The sequence below is a fragment of the Pholcus phalangioides genome, unplaced genomic scaffold (assembly GCF_987345545.1).
Source record: "Pholcus phalangioides strain wild (caught in Gottingen) unplaced genomic scaffold, Ppha-v1.0 ptg000036l_1, whole genome shotgun sequence".
Classification (NCBI taxonomy): Eukaryota; Metazoa; Arthropoda; class Arachnida; order Araneae; family Pholcidae; genus Pholcus; species Pholcus phalangioides.
The window spans coordinates 282,519-288,518 of record NW_028301623.1 but is presented as its reverse complement, the minus strand read 5'-3'; positions in this window follow the sequence as shown (position 1 = coordinate 288,518).

The window sequence follows — 6,000 nt, the reverse complement described above, 5'->3', positions numbered from 1 at the left end:
TGAGATGCATCACCTTTTTCTTTGTGTCTCTCCTCGAAGTTTCAGTTTTCTTAGAGAGGGTAAAAGAAGAGAAAATGTGGTCGATATTCCAAGTGCCATCAACGTCTAGGAAAATAAATGGCGGTGCGTCGTGAAAAATCACCGAAATTCCAGCTCGATTTTGACGGCTTGTTTCCGTGAGGAAAAGCTTTAAGATAAACATATTCAAAGCGATCAGTTTTCACCCCATCCCCCCTAAAAGCGTAACTACAGTGAAGAAAACCTCGATATAACGATACTCGGCGAAGCAAGAGAAAATATCGGTGTACAGAGTTTATCGTTATATCGAGAGGTAGCATTAGGGTGCCGTCAGATTTATGCTGTTGTTAGCATTTCTTCTGAATTGCCGTTGTTTAGTGCCACCATAAAAAAGATTTGTGTATATATATATATACTAGGGCGGCTCTGCCCCCCTGCCGCCTTTGGCGGCCAACCCCCCCTCCCCCCCCCACTTCTCTCCCGGACATCTTGTTTATTTCGTCCCACTTCATCAGCGTGCTATGGAAAAGGGGAAAGGGACGTGTGAAAGCTCCAGCCTACTGAAGAAGCGAATTTTAATGAAAATAATAATAAAGCAACAAAAAACAAATGAGATTCATCAAGTATCCCCAGAAAACTTCCCCATGGGGGTCCCCAGATTCAATTCGCTGAATTTCAGTGGGGCCCCACCACAGAGTAATAATACTATAGAGTGCGCGCGAGGGGTTACAATGTGAAGCAAAGATCCGGAGTCACGTGACTCCAGTCGAAAGGCTGGTCAGGGAATCTCGCTGGCAATGCTTTCCTTATGGCTACTCCTATGACGATCTACACGCGCTGTCTTATTTTTGATTAGAATGGCCAACACTTGCGCAGCTTTCGGATGTTCTGAGCGGTTTAGGAAAGGGGGACCAGTATCCTTTCACAAGGGAATACTTTTTTGCTTATTCCTCTTCTTATAAATTAAAAATTGGAATATTAAATTGACGATGCAATGGATTTCTGACGTAATCTCAGTTTTTAACGACTCCATTTTGGATTTAATTCAATTAAAGTTCCAAGTTTTGGTAAAATTCAAATGTCATGAATCATTATTAAATGTTTTAATAGAATTTTTGGCAATAAATGATTGAAATTGTGAGTTTTATGAAGTTTTAACTGAAATATACGTCTCCGCAAGATTTGGCGAGATTTGGCGAGCTAGTGAGTTCATTCGACTTTTGCTCAACTTGGAGGAAAATATGCTTTTCAGGAGGAGAAATTTATGAAAAATATTCTATTTAAATAGAATGTGAGGAAAACTCTCCCCCCCCCCTCTAGACAATTGCAGTTTTGCATAAAAGTGCATAACAACCTCTAAAAATAATAGTATTTTTACCCCTCTTCACACCTGAGATAAAACTATTACAGAAAAGAAATTTTTTTATTCATTAATTTATGTTTGTTGTATGTGAAATTGCCGCTTCAAACAAGAAAATTAATTATTCAATTGATTTTTTGAGTCAATATCTGTACTAAGACCTGAAGTCATATATTGTGTACCTCAGATGTTATCTTGAAAAAGAATCATTCTAAAAACGATTTAATACCTTAAATTAAGATTAACATATGCATACTTTTGGAGCGAAGAGATTACATATGTCATATATATATATATATATGACATATATATATGTGACATATATATATATATATATATATATATATGACATATATATATATGTGACATATATATATATATATATATATATATATATATATGTGTGACGTGTGTAAATATTATATTATATATATGAAATATTATATCCTAAAATATTATATATATATATATATATATATATATACACACTTTAAATTATTACATATATACTCTACATGGAATTTTAATTCTTATAATTTAGAGAAATTGATGATGAGATTCTGTAATTTTCTTGAGTAAAATCTATTTTAATCCTGAAATATTATGTAAGTGTTTACAGTTTTGTGTGATGAGGTTATAAAAGGTTTTTCAGGAATGTTAGAAATGAAACTTTTTCTTATTGTTTGAATATTATTTCATGACTGAATATGGTATGAGTGTGAATGTGTTACATTATATAACATAATATGATGCATTATAATTAATTATACATTAATTATGAGTATATAGAGTAATTGTAATGTTCTGGAAAGATATATTTTTGTTTTAATAACCTCTAGTATAAATAAATTTTCGAAATTAAAAGCGACAAAGTGAATGAAGAGAATATTTAAAAATATAAATGAATTAGGCTTTACAACATATACGTTGTTCCGTTTTCCAATATTTGTTTATTTTATAGAATTTATTTTTTCAAATCTGATACTCTCTAAATATTTCACATAAAAATGAGTGAAATTCATTGAAAAAATGAAGGAAAGTTTTCATCAACTTGATCGAATTGAGTCAAATTTCGTTAGAGCAACATCCTAGCTTCTGCGAAAACGCGCCAAATGTAATAGCGCAGAACCTGTTCTTTCCCCGACAATACTGCTCATCTTTTCTTCACGTTCGACAAGTTTTATGAATAGCGTGCGCGGTCTATTTATATCTTAAGTCTATGGGCCCCACACTGGATATATCTTGGGCTACCGATGTGTTGCAAATTTTACAATGTTAAACCACAAAAATCAATGAGATACATTCAGGGGCACCGAATTACAACCTGCCAACATTTCCATGAAGCCCTGACCTGCAAGCTTGTCGGACACCCCCCTGTGAGAATTTTTCATTTTTATCAATTTTACAACGAATAAAATCCAGGGCCCCACATCCAGTAGCGGGGACACAATACGCAGATTTTTAGTGGGGCCCCAGACTGGCTATATCTCGGGTTTCGGCTGTGGCAAATTCTACAACAGAAAAGAATGAGATTCATCCAGGGCCCCCAAAATCAAACCTGTAAACATGCCCCCCCCCCGACTTGGAAGCTTGTCGGTCATCCCCCGGAGCGAGTGCCATGAAAAATTTTCATTTGTATTCGTTTTACCAACGAATAAAATCCAGGGCCCCCCAACCAATTACCCGGGACACCAATTCGCATACTTTTGGCAGGGCCCCAGACTGGCTTCATCTCGGGCTTCCGCTGTTGCGAATTCTACAACAGAAAAGAATGAGATTCGTCCAGGGCCCCAAAATGAAACCTGTAAACATGGGGCCCCCGACTTGGAAGCTTGTCGGTCATCCCCCGGAGCGAGTGCCATGAAAAATTTTCATTTGTATTCGTTTTACCAACGAATAAAATCCAGGGCCCCCAAAATGAAACCTGTAAACATGGGGGCCCCCGACTTGGAAGCTTGTCGGTCATCCCCCGGAGCGAGTGCCATGAAAAATTTTCATTTGTATTCGTTTTACCAACGAATAAAATCCAGGGCCCCCAAAATGAAACCTGTAAACATGGGGCCCCCGAGTTGGAAGCTTGTCGGTCATCCCCCGGAGCGAGTGCCATGAAAAATTTCCATTTGTATTCGTTTTACCAACGAATAAAATCCAGGGCCCCCAACCAATTACCCGGGACACCAATTCGCATACTTTTGGTGGGGCCCCAGACTGGCTTTATCTCGGGCTTCCGCTGTTGCGAATTCTACAACAGAAAAGAATGAGATTCGTCCAGGGCCCCAAAATGAAACCTGTAAACATGGGCCCCGACTTGGAAGCTTGTCGGCCATCCCACGGAGCGAGTACCATGAAAAATTTTCATTTGTATTCGTTTTACCAACGAATAAAATCCAGGACCCCCCAACCAATTACCCGGGACACCAATTCGCATACTTTTGGTGGGGCCCCAGACTGGATATATCTTTTGCTTCCGCTATCGAAATTTTTCAACGTTAAAGCAGCAAGAAAACAATGAAATCCATCAAGGGCCCCTGGAAATGAAAACTTTTTACTTATACGTGAAATCTTCCCCGGGTTCCCCGACCCTGTGTTGGGAGCACTGCTGTTGTGTGTGTATATTATACATATATATACCTCTCGGCATGGACCTCCCCCCCCAAAGGAAGGGCTGACAGGGGCCACAACGATTCTTATCACTTTTTGATTTTTCACACTATAAATTAATCACAGAGGGGCCCCTGAAAAGCTGGTTTGGGGGCTCGAAATCTAAATTCCAGCCTAAGGGCTCTGCTGTAGGATGTAGGAGCCTCTTGTTACATGCACATAACATGGTCCCGATGGGTCAAATGGGTCCCGATATGTGAATATCGACCCAATATATGATATATGATATCATATCGATATATGAATATGAATGTACGATATATGAATGTGAATATCGATATATGAATCGAACCCACTTCCGTAACAGAGTTTCCGTCACTCAAAAATTTCACCCACTTCCGTCACTCGGTTGCTTAGCAACAGGCCCTTTTCGAGTTTGTTTGTGATTTTATATTATAGAATAGATATATATATATATATATATTAATTTGTGTCGCGGGTCACTAGAATGGTCTGGGAAAACCCCCGCTGGTCACTTCAGTGATCAAAAAATATGCCGCGGGCCACTTAGTAGAAAGCGGTCTTCGATGTCTGGAGATTAGAATTAACGATTTCCATTTTCCGCAATTTGAAATCTCTGAACTGTAAGGTCTTACTCGGATCTGTCTCAACTCTCAACCAGAATACGGTCTGTTTTAATAAATAATTCTATCGCATGACTGTAGGTCTTGCTATGGAAAATCCCCTCAGTCCAGTACTCAGTGACCTCTACATGCATTATTTTGAAACAGAACTCAATTTCCTTTTTACATCAGATATGTTGATGCTTGCTTCGTCCTTCTCGACCGTAACGTTAATGCTAACCACACTCCAAATATTATCAACTCCATTGACCCCTGAATTCAATTCACTATAGAGGAAGAAAACAATAACTGATACCGTATTGGTCACTCGTCAATCTTTCGAAAACAATTTGTAGTTTCTTTACCCCTCACACAACCTCTCTGCGCATCCTCCGGCACAAAAAAACAAAAACTAAAAAACGGCATTCTATACATCAGTGACGTGAGACATTAAGACCTGCTTCTCACTGACAGTACTAGCAGGTAAACTCGATGTCCTCAAAGCAATAGCAGTCGATCGCGGCTACCGCAGCTGCCTGATTGACAATCTACGCGGCAAATTAATAAGAAATAATTTCCACAACCAAACCTGAACCCGAACACAAAAACTTGATCATTTTGTATTTCTTCCTGAAAACCAGCCAACGCATCGCCAAAATCCTCCTAATAAATATAACAATTTTTCTATGTGATCTTCACCTTCATCATCAATACAATCAGCTTCTCTAAAACTGAAGGATCACATTGACCGGCAGAACAACCGGAGCATCTTCTACAGCATTTCATGCCAATGTGGATTATCATATACAGGGTGGGCAAAAAGTCCGTAGAAAACTTTAAAAATTCATGAAAACCGGAAAAATAACCGAAATAAAAAACGGTTTGCAGAGTTAGCATCGCTAGGTCACGGGAATTTTTTTTTAAGACAGGAAAATAAAACTCAAAACAGCCGATAGGTGGCGCTGACGTACACAAATCAAAGAAAATATACGCAAATAACGAAGAGAATGCTTTCAAACCGTTTATTACAGCAGCATGTGTTCCACATGACCACTACCGCAGGGGATAACACGTTGCAGGTGAGTCACAAATCCAGCAACGGCAGAGTGCAGCAGGTCATCCGTCACCCAATATTGCTATTCACTCTGATTGCTGAGTCACTCACATACTCACTAGGTCACTTGCTCACGGACTCAGTAGCTCGCTCACTCACGGACTGACTCGCTTATTGATTCAGTAACTCACTCACTCTGTCACTGACTCAGTAACTCACTCACTCTGTCACTGACTCAGTAACTCGCTCACTCTGTCACTGACTCAGCAACTCCCTCACTCACTCTGTCACTGACTCAGTAACTCACTCACTCTGTCACTGATTCAGTAACTCACTCACTCTGT